The 15,278-nt window shown below is 49.9% G+C and overlaps 1 protein-coding gene across 2 annotated transcripts in view; it reads left to right on the top strand.

Annotated features, from left to right (window-relative positions):
* The window catches only part of LOC142563808 (uncharacterized), a 144,728-nt gene that overhangs the window by 15,199 nt on the left and 114,251 nt on the right, over nt 1-15,278 (top strand). The window contains exon 1 of one of the 2 annotated variants that reach the window (XM_075674431.1): nt 5,499-5,516. The exons of the other annotated variant lie outside the window; for it this stretch is intronic. The gene's annotated coding sequence lies outside the window, so the exon portion shown is untranslated. Of the gene's footprint in view, nt 1-5,498; nt 5,517-15,278 lie in introns of those variants that run through there. 2 annotated transcript variants of the gene reach the window in all.

Here is a 15,278-nt window from a genome sequence, read left to right as displayed (position 1 = left end):
GGACACACTTTTGGCACACATAACTTTTTACTCACGGGAAACGAGCCTCCAACCTGTGGTAGATGCGGGGAAAGGCTGACCGTCCTCCACGTCCTACTGGAGTGTCGGGAAGCCGAATCCGAAAGAAAAAATCATTTTCTCTTAGCATACCGCCACCACATCCCCCTTCATCCTGTTATGTTACTAGGTCCAGAACCACTCTTTGACACCAGCGCCGTCCTAGGTTTTTTGAAAGATGTTGTGTTGCATGTTATTAACCCCACACGTTCGTAGCGCTTCCTCTCTCCAGAGGATGCCGCTGCGACAATTATTTTGAATAGCACATGCCTCTAGGCCCTTGTGGTTCAAGGGCTCGGGTGAGGCAGTAGTGCTGTAACCAATTTAACATCTCGCATATTTTAAACAATGCATCATTCTTTTACGATGGATTTTAATGTTCATAGTCATCGCCATAATTTTATAGAACGTAGATTTTACGCACTTTACAGCGACTATTTTTAGGCCACTATACAGCCAAGTCACATCTTTCATAATACATCGTTAACGCTACCACTTGTCATGGCGCTCTTTGGCCAAACCTGGCCCTTGCGCCACAAAATAACACACATCATCACACCACCCCGAACGCTACTTCCGCCACCGCCACTTTTCCTCGTCGTCGTCGTCGGCGAAGCAGCCTTGACCCACAGCGGCAAGTCGCATAGCTCTCGACTCGCAGCGCGTTGCCGGTGAGCGAGAAGGCAAATGCTTCTGTGTAGTTCCACTGCAACGTTGAACGCGTGCGCGCGCACTTGCATTTACGACAGTCTAGGGACATTTTGATGTTTTTTTTTTAATGACTCTTCGTTGCCTTCGGTTATGCTTTCCGTTACCTGCCCCGGTGGCTCTGGTCTTGCTCTGCTGAGCACGAGGTTGCAGGTTCGAGACCCGGCCGTAAGGGAATGCAGAAGCATGGGTGGAACGAAATGGAACGAACGAGAAAAGTCGCGCTGCGAGCGTTGGCAAGCTAACTCTCCGGGAGGCAATTCCCTTCAATGTTTTTTTTTTTTTCATTAGAAGTGTTTCTGCGACTCGTGACCACTGAGACAGCGTATTTGCCGAGAATGTTTGGTTCCCGGTAGCTACCGTCCGCCCATACGGGACAGTCGCGTGCTGGGCCGATTTATGACTTCAATCGCATTGTGCAATTCTTTTCACCTGATTGTTTCCTTCCTTCACGGCAACGACGTGCGTGTACCGTGTGTTCACCTTAATCCGAAGCCCTCCACTGTTAATAAGGCATCCTTTCATAGACCCAGTGTTGCTTTGAGAAGTTGAATTCCGCCAAACAACCTTCTGTTACCTCTTTTTCGTGACAGACTCAAAATTTGCCGCTTTCTAGTGCAGCACGAAGGTATCACGCTACGCCACTATCCGCATTTTAGCTTCGAGCATTTATTTCGACTATCGGTATACCACAAGTCAGTTTGGACAGTTCCTTAGAGCCAGTGAAATGTACTCCCATGAACGCTTGCGGGCTGGATATCCAACGAGACGGAATGTCCAATAGTGGACGCTCGGACTCTTAGACGATCGGACTTTTAGAACGTCCGACATTAGATGTTGGGACCCTGAGGACATTGGGACTCTTAGGTCATTGGGACGCAAGACGTTCGGGCTCTTAGGACGTTCAGGTTCTTAGGACGTTTGGCCTCGCTTGACAAGTATTTAGTCTCGCTGGACATCGTCTCGTTGGTCATGTGACCCGTTTGACATGCCGTCTGGTTAGGCATCTATGATCTTAATCAAGCATAGAATAAAAGTAGAACAATGGAGGACCCGTGGCTGCCTAAGCTTCCGAACACGTCTTTACTGTGCAAGGCCTAGCGCTTCGATCCTACTTCTTCCATTTCCTGTGCTCCTAAATATAGGTTTCTAATTTCTCCCGCACCGTAGTCCAATTCTAACAAGTTTGGAGTTTTTATTCACACTACTGACAATGCGTGGGAAAACATGGTTGTCATGCCGCTAGAATATCGTACGCCTGATTGGGCTCCCAGTGCCACGGGTACAGCAACATCAGAACAACGTACAAATGACACGAAAATTATATGTGTAGTACTCCATATAACAGTAATTGCGGCCGGAAAACGAATTTAAAACCACGCCTGTTTACTTCTCGGTACTTACTCGTTTACTGTGGAAGCGATCAGTTGCTTAATGTAAGATCTGCAATTGTGTAGTTTATCTTTTTTTGTGTGTGTGTTTGTGAACTTAAGGCCCTAATGGACATGACATGAATGGATGAGAGAAGGGGGAGACTGAATGGAATACATTCAGGTCAAGGAGGTTCTTGATTAAAGTGAAGGAAGCGTCTGGAGGCATCGTGACTGGAGTATTTACATAAGTAGAGCGTCACTTGAAGAATGCAATAAAGCAAGTGACGTTGGACTTAATTGAGTAGCACAATCGGTTACGAGGTTACGATGATACGATGAGCGTATTAAGTATCGTAAATAGTGACAAAACGTCATGCGCAATCTCGCCCAGGTTGTCAGTTACGTCATGTTCAGAGAAACCTCATTCGTTCGAATGCCAAGTATTTTCTTCCTCTTCGAAAGGCTTGTCCTGAATCTGGCAGATCTTGTTCTTATTTAATTATTTATTTACTTGCTTACTTACTGTAACTTTGACTGGAATTTGGGCAGAGGGATGTTTGTTCTGCGGTCCAGGGATTCCTTACAGAATCCAAGTGATTTCCTTGTCAAATATACATGTATTTGCTTGTTAGTGTGCTTTTCACTTACTGAGAACATTCGTTGTTGCTGTTCGCTTCACGGTAACATGTAATTCCCATTTTAGCTTCACCTACATTTTTTATGGAAGTTTATTCGTGGCAGCCATCTTAAATAATCCATCCTATTCTTAGCCGGTCCCTTAAACATGACTGAGATTTTTTTTCCCCCTCTTTTTGATACCATCGTAAAGCATACGGCAGATGAACGGTGGCTCATCTGAATAAAAGGACGCGGACAGGAAATGGACGGTAATCACATTCGAACGTGGCCGATGAGATCGTGGGATCAGACGAGACGGGCGAGATGGGGAGATTAGCAGCAGCAGCAGCCTCCCGTGCTCGGGTAATCGCGCCGGGGACGCGAGTAATTTGGGCAGCTGGGAAATAACGAGTTTGTCGTATACGGCGGGGAGGACGTATATGTGTGATGAGCTTAGGCCTCTAGCTCTTAAGACAGCAAGCTTCGTAGGTCCCTAGGATTCTATCGGAAGATTCTATATCCAACTCGACGTGCGTAAGTTCGGGACGGCCGAGATTCGTTAGCATCGTGTGTGTGTGTGTGTGTGTGTGAACTCGCGCGCCTGTCGCCGAACTTCTTGCCGCCTCGCGGACGCCCTCGCAAGCGAAGGTACTCGCCCTCGGAGGGCGCAGTGTGCACAGTCGACAGAACAACGGCCTCCTTCGCTGCCATCTGGCGACCTTCCCAATAGGCCCCGGTAAAGACGCTCAGGCATTGAGGAGGCGGCCGTACGCGTCTCCTCTGTCTGGCCAGTACTATGCAACGGCGTGGAAGCGAGCTCCTCTCGCACTAGTTTGCTAGTTTCTACAAAGCTGTGTGTTCAAAGAACAGCAGATCTGCGCTTTAAGAAACTGCGATTTTTCTTTGTTTATCAAGATTGAAATTAAAAGTTCAACGATCTTCTACGCGACCACCGGACAGCAAATAATAGCAAGATTCTTACACACGCATGGGGTCATCGCTATTTGTATGCAGGTTAAAGAGCTTTCTTTTAAATAGACGGATAGTGTAGTTTTATCACCAGTCTGTACATACATATCTACGGACTTAAATCGGCACTGTCGGTAATATACAGATTGCGCAAAGTCGGAAGACCCCACGTGTGCATGCCAAGCGTCGGAAGTTCGTCGCTATGCCGCGTCACGCATCAAATTTGTTGTTGAAAGAACTGTGTGGTCGTCGCTTTTTCGGGTCATGTTGCATCCGGAGTACCGTAGTTCCCCATCGCCGTCCTCTTCCACCCGCCACGGTGGCAGTGGCACGATGTCTCCGGGTCGATTCCCTGTCGCATTCCGACGCGGAAGGAGTGGAGGAACTCTCCCTCCTTTAATGAGATTTAGTTGCGCGCCGAGGCCAGAGATGACGAAGCAGAACCCTGATCACTCCCGTGCGCCCGAACGGTCCAAAAGAAACCCGAGGTGGTGCCGGAGCGGTTCAATGTCTGTCCAACGTATGCTAATGATCGGTCAATGTGGCCCCGCATGCCGACTGCCCATTTGTCGCGCAGGACCAGCGCTGGCTGGCCCAAGCTCGGTTAACATTGGACTACAGTGGCACCACATTTGCTCCGCCTTAGTGCTACTTTGGACACTTCGGGCAAGCGGGAGGCGCCTCAGAGACGAATATCTGACCAGTTCCTTGTTCTGACCACTGTATAGCCAGCCACATCACTGGCCTACACATTGGCCCGAAGCTTGGGTGTCCGTGACGCGATACTTGGCGATTGGTCAGTCGAACAGTCAACCAATGAATCGATCAGCATTCGTCTTTCCTCCCGTAATTCCACTCACGGTTGGCACCGTCGCTGTTTTTGCCCAAGATTAGCGAACGCAATTAAAAAAAGAAACCACGCGAGCGATGCGTGGTGTAGGAGGATATTTTAAGTTCCGAGGCCATGACGGCAAGGAATTGTGCTGGAATGTATACATAAGGCGCATTCGCGTCAAATGAGGATCGGGTGTGCCTTATCGGGCGAAATCGGCTTAACAGCCTTTTTTTTTCTGCGTCCTTTTTCTTCAGCGATTCCCTGCTGCTTCTATTGCGTTTAGGAAGTAGGTGTTTCTCTCCGTTGTAGACCTTGGCAGGGAAGTTGGTAGGAGTTCTAACCACAATACGCTTCCGCGCTTGAAAAACGAAAAAAAAATGTAGTACAAGCGCGGAAAGCGTGAAACTGTCGTGACGTTTCGACATGGCGTAGCGACTCTGGAATGCGCGCTTCCCCGCCGCACTCGGCTCCGCGTCGCGCCCTGCTCTGCTCCCGGCCCCGCTGCACGCATTTTCGTGAGGCCGAACTTGGGGAAGAAGGATGTCGTTGCCAAACGCCGCCCACCGTCGCTCTCCCGCTCGCTGCAGGAGTTCGTTGTCGCCGCTGACACGCATCGCTTTCTTTTTGTTCATCCGTACAGCCTCACTTTTACTTCCTGCCCCGTTTGAATTTTTGTTGTCGTTTTTTTTTTTTTCGGAGATGAAAGACCTCTCTTTCACTACCTGTTGACTCCGTGACAGACTCGGCGGCGAAGGCTTTCGCGAGTGGAGACGCAAGGCATGGAGCTCGCGTGCCCGCGCTAATTGCCGCTTGATGATTCCGTAACAATAGCAGTGAGGTTGCCTCAGAATTCTTCGCTCGCCTCGCTTTTCTCCTCCCCACTGGCTGGGGTTTGGTTTTATTTAGGACAAGCCGTTCCGAATCCTGAGGACGTCACTTCGTCGTCTACAACATGGGTGAGTTAAATGCGCCGTGGCTTCTTATATTGTCTGCAGGATTTTGCTTCTGGATAGGTCCCGGGGGTTTCGATCTCCAGCCACTGCGGTCCGCATGAATGGAGGCGGAACGAAAAACGAGGTGCTTTCGTACCGAGATTCGGCGGCTCGGTTAAAGAACTCCGGGTGATCGAAATCATTGCAGATTCCTCCGTCATTCAGCCAGAACATCATTCCATCTCCACTACGCAGTCTGTCGTGTAGTTACTGTACAGCTTTCGGACACAAACCGTATCGATCAGGATTGGTGGTTTGTGCCGAACAGTTTCGGTATTAACGCGCAACACCGTCGTCTCGTCTTGTATGTGGCAGGTGATTTCACTAGTCGACACGTGTGTGTGCGTGTGTGAGGATTAACGGCTCTGCAGTAAACCTTTATACGTCGGTAACCGATGACTGTTTGTACAGGCGTTGTTCGCAGAACATAGCAGCCGTTTGAAGACCGTTCTTGAATCGTGGCTCAGCTATCGAGCAGCGAAATGCCTGGGCGTTGCATGTGGGTCAGATAGGTCGCCTCGCCGTAAAACCGGCATTCCTCGTTCTCTTACCCGTTGCCGAAATGTTTTCCCGATGCTCGAAGAGGCCGTTCCGCTTGACACGGATCTCCGCGGCGTTCCTCGAGATTGTCCCTCTGTAAAGCTTCCCGCATAGCGCAGGCGCTCGTTTTGCTTGGCAACGGCAAAACTCTGTGAAGTAGTGACATCCGAGCTTCGCAACCGGGAAGTTCTCCTGTCCCCAAGAAAAGGACACCTCCAATATTCTGTGCGTCTCTGCAAGAAGTGCATTGTGGGTCGTGTGCGCGGGTATGGGTAATGCATGGACTATTTCAGACGCCTGTCCAAGGAAGACGTTTCATTTTATTCGCCTTTCAACCGATTCGATTGTTTCCATGAGGGTTGTTTGCCGAGCTTCGCGCATTAACGTCAATGAAGTCAAGCGATGATGGATCGCCCATTATGCTGCGGGTTTGAATGGAGTACAAGAAACTGCAATTGGCGCATTGTCAAGGCATCAAAAATAATAAATAAATAAATAAACGTGCTCGGAAGCTGTTCTTTTGTGTATGTCAGTGCGCTTGAGTATACATGTTGCTGTTCTCAAGCAACTTGCCCCTGTCTTTAACTGATGTCACGTTGTAATATGCTGCAGCAACTGAATATGCAATAGCGTTAGTTTTAGTTAAATGTAGTTAATTGATACACAAACGGTGAATTAGATGAATTGATTGTGCGATGAATGCTGTGATTGCGAAAACGTCCGAATTGTGTTTAAAAGCGAGCTGCTGCATTTTTGTGGTACTAAATTAGTGACCGCACAGTTGCGTGAAACGGGTAATGAGGCGGTGACGCAAGCGGTCACGTGATTTCATACACAATTATTTTTTTTCCTTCGCGGCATTTGCTGTAGACGCGATGCTTACCCCAACTCGCTATGGGATTAACCATTAGAAAGGAAGGTTTCACAGGTCAGTATGTCTGGAAACCTTCACCACTGAACCCGCACAAAAGTTTCACAAAGTTTGCCGAGCAAAGGAACGGAGTGGTACCTTGGTAATCTACTCATGTACTTTATAGCAGACAGTCACCGCTGAGCTATAGCTGAGGCTTTTTTTTCCTGTACTGCATGATGACAGAGTATAAAACAGACAACATTCAAAGCTGTACGTGCGTCTGACAAAGGCGTAGCAAACGGCGCCTCCTGTATGTTGGATTGCGTACACGTAGCGTTCACGTACGTGCAAGTGCAACCGCGAGTGAGACGTAAAGCTAGGACTAACGTGGCGTACGGCGCACACGACGCGTTGGGAGATCCTTACGGAGAGGTCGAGAGATGCGCACAGGGATGTGGAGATGCGTAGAAATAGCACAGAGGTCAAGAGACGCGTTCAGAGATGCCTGCGTACAGGGATGCATACAGGACAAGTTTGCGCGTACAGATAGGATATGCGCTATCCTGTTGGGACACCCAGTCCCGTCTTCCACCGATTTCTTGTTCCGTCGTCTGTGTATTTAGCGTCGCGGAACGTAAGCCTCAATGCGTTTATTTTTATTTTTGGCTGCGTGTGTTTCTCGGATTGCACTTTTTCTCTGCTTTTTCCTGACGGAAGATTTAGTACGGCAGGTGTGAAGGTGCATGTGCGTATCGACGCGCATCGCTGCACCTGCGTTCGACGACGCCTTGTTCGATTCGCAATACTCGTTTCGACACACGAGGAAGAGCTAGGAGTCTAGACGCTCGGGCAGTCGGTGGCCTCTCGAGTGTCGACATCGGCATCTGAGCAGACGACGCCATCCTACACGCATTCTTGGCACTTCTTTTCCTTTCATTTTTTTTCCCCGGTGCTTCCCGTCCGCCTGTACGTGCAGTGGGGAATAAGGACACCCCGGAGTTCTCAGCCTTTCGAGTTGACGAGCTGCGGCGATCAAGGTTTTACTGGAGTATGCGTAAAAAAAATAAGCGTTTAGTTTTCGCTGTACTATTCAGACATTACGCCTCTGCGGTAGAACATCACAGGCGCTTACTGCGGAAGGAGTCTTGGCACGCCAGAGGAAACGCTCGGACGAGATACGAGTGTCAGCACCTCCTTGTAGTTCCTGCGTTAGCTCGAGGTGACGTCACGAGCTTTGTCGTCTGCTCAGGTTGAGCTCAATATTTATCAATGAGGGGAAAAAAAAGATCTACAGAGCATTCTCAGGAAATTGAAGACTTAAGTTTGAAGAGCTTGTCCGGGCCCAAAATGGCCCTAATTGACTGTTTCAGTACTTAAAGCAATAGTAGCTTGGCACTCAATTTGTTCATTAGTAAACAGGCTTTTCAAGTCAAATTAATGAAAAAATTACATATGTGCCCGACTAAACTGGTCCAAGTTTTCGAAAATTGCGTGTTTTGCGAATACAGGACCCTGTTTCCCAATGCATAGTTCGCTTTCGCGGATGTCATTCCTCGATAGGGGTGGTTTGGGAGGAACAAGGGCAGTTAATAACAATCAGAAACTGCACGTGAAGTTGGTTCATTTTTGTACATAAACGGGCACCGGCATTCTTGATACCCGGCGAAAATTGACCGATCATCAGACTCCTCGTACCGATCTGTATTGGGGGCAACGCTGGAGAACCTTGGAAAGTGTCATGCGATGACGCTACCAACGTCTGTGCTGCAAAATCATACTTCTAACGCTTTTAATTTTGTTGCAAACGGGAGGAGTCACCCATCATTGGTCATAGCGCCGTGGTGGCGTCACGCAAGTGGAACGCACGTGTAGAGGTATCACAATGCGTCACATCTGCCCTCGCTGCTGGTTAATATATACTCATGCGGCCTTTTCGAACCTCGCGGCTTGTAGAGCGTCGCAATATGAAACCATTTCATTGCATCGGCATTATCGATTCGCCCCCAGAAATTGCTCAACAAACGACTAAAGAAATAGCGATCCGTCACGGAGTATGTTGCAACAAAGTATACGTCATGCGCTTACAGACACGAGTCTTTGCGGACAACCGATGCTTATTCGCGCTCGCCTCCTGTAATCTCTGGAAAGCCGCTTGTCACTCTGTGCCAAATGAACCGTTACTAGCCAGGGATTAACCTTAACGCTCCTTTATTTTTATTCAAACAGGAAAGGGTGTTTAATCGATGCTGGAGGTTTTACTAATAACTTGCGAGCTTAACTCTTCTTTCTGGAGACAATGTTTGCGATCGCGTGATTGACTGCTCACGTGAGTTACTTGGCGGTGAGAAAATGGGTTGTCTTTCACCCGTTTGCAGCTTGATTTATGCAATTGAGTCCCAGAGGTCTACCTCGAAGAGAAAGCGTCGCATATTTTTAAGGGAAAATATAACTCATTTTCTATTTAGCGTTTCGAGTTGATGATGAAGCCGTGTTGGCGTTGCCAGTTTGTAATCTGTTGGCGCTTTTAGTAAAGCGATTACATCGAAAAGGTGGTAGACTCTAGTCTTTGCAGCAAGCTTCGTGCACAACTAAGCTCGTAATTTCGCACTCGTTTAGAATTAATCGTACATCCATTAAAAACGGTAAGTGTGCTTCTCTGCGCTTCATTGTCTTTTGGCTTCATACAATTGTTACTGAAACAGTTGGCATTGTCTGTTAGCGTCATACATTTCTTTGTCGAACCTTGTTGCCTAACTAATCTGGCCAAATCTGTTACCTAAGTATTCTTGTTTTAATATCGACTGCACCGGCGCGTATAGATGTCGTTTAGTTGAAAGCAAGGTCGCTAGCTCCTGATATGTGCAAGCCATCATACAGCTGCAGTCAGGTAACGCTGAGCTTCCGGGATCACTTTCACAACGTTTCTATATACGTAGATGGCTTAACCAATGACGAACGAGAAAATTCCGTGAATACGGAATATATACCTGCCGCCGTCCTCTGGCCACCAGGAAACCTCCTTCCCATATAGTTTCTGTACGCCTCAACTGTTCCGTATCGTGGCGCAAGCGTCTGTTACATGTCACCAGCCAAGCGTGCGAAGCCCCAAGTTAGCAAGCGACGCTGGCTCATGGCGCGTCTGCAGCCGGCGGGCGCGCGTTTCAGTGTCCGCATACATTTCGTCTTGCGCGATGCCAGCTAACCTAACCCTTGTCGCACACGTGCGCCGCGCTCTGTAGCAACAGAGCGCGGCACATGTCGTGACATGCTCCAAAGCGACACCTGAATGGCGGCCAGCTCCACTACCTCACTTTACGCATAGATTGCGCCGAGTGAGCATAACATACCGTACTTACTCGTGTAAGCCCCGCGCTTTTCAAGCGAAGCTTGTATTGCCTCACAGGTGGCGTCGTAGTGGTCACGCAAAAACCCAATCGCTTCCAGGGCAGAGCAGCTGCGGGAGAGGGCTGTGTGATGGGTTGACAGCCGCGCCGGCTCCGGAGCGTGGGCCATTAGCAAGGATTCTAGCTGCATAGGCGCGTGCTCACGCCACGCCGCAACCTATCAGAGCCGTTTCCATTACGCCGGGGAGGCAAGGGGCCGAAGTGGGTATCGCGCGCTGCGCTGGCTTCGCTTCCGTTCAGTACATTGTCGGAAAACGAATGGGACGGCCACGCGTTGTGCTTTCCCCCGAGGAATTGGCAGCGTTCGACGAGCGGCGGCCAGAAATTGTCCGAGAAAGGGTTCACCGTCGGCGCGGAGATCCAGCCCAATAAGACGTAAATATAATCTGACGCAGCGTGAACGCGCGCACACGTTACGTCACGTTGGCGAGAACAGCGTCTGTAAGTTGGACCGATGGTTCGACGCACTGGCGCCACCATCGTAACCGGACGCGGCCAACGCGCTCCGACGCGCCGGGCGTCTGACGACGCTCGCCCGCGAGCCGATAACGTCGTACTATAAACGAGCCTTTAGAGCCTCCCGGGCCCAGGCAATCGGAGAGTAACGAGAAGATCCTGAGCTGGGGGGGGGGGGGGGGGGGGGAGCGCGAGGCGAAGCAATCCGGCACCGTTACCTGTGAGTCAGCTAACCGCGACGAAGGTCAAGTGCACGCAGGACAAGCTTCGCTCACCCCCAATTTCCGGTGGGGTAATGGTTCCTAACCTTTTTTTTTTATTTCACTAACCTTTTACCGGGTGCTGGGGGCCTTACACGACGCAGGCTTATGTATACTCATCGAAGCATCGAACTGCGCTCAGCCTTCTACCGAAATAAATGGCAACCACGGGCAGCCGACCGCGGCGTCCTAGATCGAGCGGCGCGGCCGGACACTGCCAATCTCGGGAGTCCATGGGCGGAACGCATTCGCAGTCGGCCACCGATTTTTCGGACATAGACTAGTGCTATTTTGTAGCCGCTTGCGAGAATTAACAAGCACGCGAGGGTTGCGCGCGATGCTTTATGTCACTTCTATTTTATTTTTCTCCAAATTGTCCCACTCCAAAGTTGGGGTGCACCGTGGCAGGCCTTACAAGAGTAAATACGGTATTTAAAGAAGAAATGTTCCGCTTACTAAGCAGAACCGATGCGGACGAATGCACTGGAGCGTCGGCTCTTCCTTCGGTCGAGCTTCTTTTCACTGTTACTGTTTATAATTCATAACATCGTGCAACATAAGTCTAACTAGAATAGAATTTATTGACAGTAAAGACAGAGGTCGACCTGAGCTAGTGCGCTCTAGCCTGCTACTCTGCACTGGGGAAGAGCGAAGGAGAGTGAAAGTACTGGGATGAATGATCATAAGTGGTGAGTGCTTATGTATATGAGACAGTTGCCTTGCTAGAGCCGCTCGTCAAGCTTGGTGTCCTGCAGAAACTTCAACACTTTAGTTGCACGCACTGAACTTGCAGTATCAGGCCCTGGGCCGAGGACACCTTCCTCCGGCAGTGGTTGCCTGCCAACGCTGGCTAGGAAATTTCCTAACGTCCTTCGCTCCAGCATATACTGGGCAATCGCACAGTATATGCTCCAGTGTTTCAGTAAGTCTCACTAAGTTAGTGGGGAACGTCAATAGCCTCAATCCACATACGCACCACTAATTAAATGGGACATAATTGCAAACAAAAACGTTCGACTGCGTTAGCGCGACTTACGTGGAACAAGGTTTAGTGTGTTGAAAGCCACTGTTACTGTGAGAAGCGGCTCAGTGAGCCAGGAAACGCGCGATAACGAAAAGGCAGGTGCGCGCGAAGCCGTGCCTTCCAAGTTCCGCGCACCAGCTCGGCGTGATGTAATTGACTTTGACGGCGTACGCTCGTGGCGAAGTTAAATTTTCTTTATTGGTAAATATCGACTACATCGCACTCTAAAACAGCTAAATATCGAACTCCGCAAGTTTCCCTAACTTTCGCCTACCTGCAACGGTACAAATACGAAACTAATGTGAACTTCGTGACGTCATTCTCTGGAGTACAGGTGCGAAAAAGAAAGTAAAGTAAAAAAAGAACTAATTACTGTGATATTTACTTTATCTGTTAATAACTGAGCTGCTGCCGCGAAATTAACGAAAATAACGTTGTGAAATAACGTTTCATCAGTTTGAACAAGTCTATCGTATCTCTGTAACGTCCCTATAAGTTATGGTATGTAGTAATAGCACTGTTATAGACGATCAGTATCGAGTAGTGCGCATGTTCAGAAGAATTTCGAGTGGTGTTGGGCTGCTGAGCACGAGGTCGCGGGATCGAATCCCGGCCACGGCGGCCGCATTTCGATGGGGGCGAAATGCGAAAACACCCGTGTACTTTGATTTAGGTGCACGTTAAAGAACCCCAGGTGGTCAAAATTTCCGGAGCCCTTCACAACGGCGTGCCTCATAATCAGAAAGTGGTTTTGGCACGTAAAACCTGATAATTTGTCTTTCGAGTGATCAGCGTTTCGCCCGCTCATCCTGACGGCTGTAACAGAGCCTCATTGACTTTTATTGTTTAAAGAACGGGAGCGGAGGTGGTAAGGCCGCTGGCTTCGTAACTGTCTCACTTGTGGGTGGATGCCAGGACCCGCATTCACAAGAAGCTCTTACGGTATAGAATCGTTCTTGAAACATATGGGGAACTGCGCAAACAGACGACCACAAGGAGCGAGACACGTACACGCAGTGCTTGTGTGTACGTGTTCCTTCTTGTGGTCGTCTGTTTCCGCTGTTACCCGTATGTTTCAAGAGGAACCAACTCGCCCAAAAAGTAGTATTGATAGAATCGTTCGCAAGAGAAAATCCTAACTGACCCTGAGGCTGGGCATAACTAGGAAAGGCGACCGGCCGGCCAATGGCATAAAATACTTAGGAACGAAAAGCTTTGCGAATTCGGCCCCTGAACTGTTCCGCGTCCAAGGGGAGGAGGAAAGGGCAGTGAGAATGACAGCCTGGTAGGACGAGGGAAGCGAGTACATTCAACAAAGTAGACACTATGGTTAAGATTATAAGGATACCTAGCGGGCACAAAAAAAACATTAACTCATAACTGTGAATTTGCACACATATGTGGAAACGCAGGTATACAGCACAGCATGTCGCGCTGTTATGCCACTGGGCTTTCTTGCCGCAAGCCCGGAGAGTAATCGCTCCGCTTCGTCCCTGACCGGGGAGGCCCGATTATCCTTGAACTTGCTCGTGCCCCTTGCGAGTAGCGTGTCTGCGGCGGCGTTTCTTTTTTCGGGGACAGGGAGCGTGGCCGCACGCTTCTTCCTGCGTTCGCGGCGGGTCGCTGAATGATTTGCCGCGCCGCCCGCCGACGGCAACTTTTCGGTCGAGCGGCTGCCGTGTCAACTCGACCTGTGTGACTCGACCCCGTCGCGTCGAGTTCAATCAAACTAGTTTTGAATTCCAATGACAGATCACGAACGGAGCCAGTAGTTGCTACTGAGATCCCTCTCGACAAATCTGCGAATGTAATGCATGCGCTCCTGCGAGGGGGGGGGGAGGGGCACTTAGTTAGGGGAAATCAAGTCAGAGGGCGCTAGACTGGAGGTGAATCGGGTAGGCCTCATCACCACCATCGTCTGGGTTATCCCGGCATGTCGTGCGTTTGTTTTTGTGCCGTCTGGGAAGGATCATCACTGGACTTGGGAGCTTATACTACCTGGATCCGAGTTGTCACTAACCAGGAGCAGGAACAAAAACGCCCGGCGCGACGTAGCGTCGATGTTTTCCATGTCGTCCATAACTGCCCACGACCAGAAACAGGCGGCCGTGAGAGGAAGCAGCAGCGGGTGAAGGAAATACGTCACGCAGACTTCCGGTCAAATCTGCCGATTGCGGCGGAGCAAATATTTTTTTGCTCCACAGGGCGATCCGGCATCGGTGGCTGGTGACAACACACAACTCACGCTCTCATTCTGACATTGGAATAGGATTGCTCCATACAGAGCAGAAAAACTTGATCTCGATCTACCATTGATATTGAACATAAGCTTTTGTTGCCTCAGTCAGTGTTCCCTAAGGGGACGATGCATTTGCCGCTGGAAGCACGAATGCACAATAAGGAAACGTTGGCGACATGGTCAGTAAGACTTCCGACTGTAGTTCATTCTTGATTGGTTGAACGAGGTTCGCTGTGATCGTTTTGTCGATCGGCTGGCTTGGTTATGAGAGCACTCAGTTCCACTACGGGTCGATTACGGCCGCTTTCCGATGGGGGCGGAATGCAAAAGCGTTCGTGTACAGTACTTCGGGTTCACGTTACGGAACGACAGGTGGTCAAAATTAATCCGGAGCGCTCCACTGCGGCGTCCCTTAGCAGCCTGGTAATATAACTTGTGGAGCCGGTGCTTGTTCTCATTACTCTTTTTCAGCCTCGCTTTATGTCTCTGCGTGGGCCCTAAAGCAAGGTCTGCAGTATTGCATAAATAAAATTTTCCGCTGCCAAAATGCTCCACCGCCACACGTTTTTCGCTTCTGTCCAGTGTGTGTCCGTGTGTTCCCTCGGTGCGTGTGCACCGAGAGAACGATGTACAGCAACGAACAAACCCCCCCCCCCCCCCCCAGGCGAAACTCCTCCGAATACCTTCTTTACTACCCACTCCTCGCTCCCTGCCACTCTTCATCCATCAGTCTCGCGCGCTTTTCGCGCGTGTTATCGCTTTCTCTACGCACCTTTTGTAGGCAGCCCCTCCTGCCATGGCGCCTGCAATCGCATCGCCGACAACCGAGCGACTGGCTTCGCGACGAACCCGGTCTTGGCTTTGTTCGTCTTTTTTTTCACCCCGCCACGGTCGGTCAAGGCAGGGGTCGTGCCGCTGGTGGCGTCGTCCAGTCCGGCCCTCCTTGCTTC

This window comes from Dermacentor variabilis, chromosome 11 (genome assembly GCF_050947875.1).
Source record: "Dermacentor variabilis isolate Ectoservices chromosome 11, ASM5094787v1, whole genome shotgun sequence".
In the NCBI taxonomy this organism is placed as follows: domain Eukaryota; kingdom Metazoa; phylum Arthropoda; class Arachnida; order Ixodida; family Ixodidae; genus Dermacentor; species Dermacentor variabilis.
Note: the sequence above shows the minus strand (reverse complement) of the source record. Positions and strands in the feature narration are given on the sequence as shown.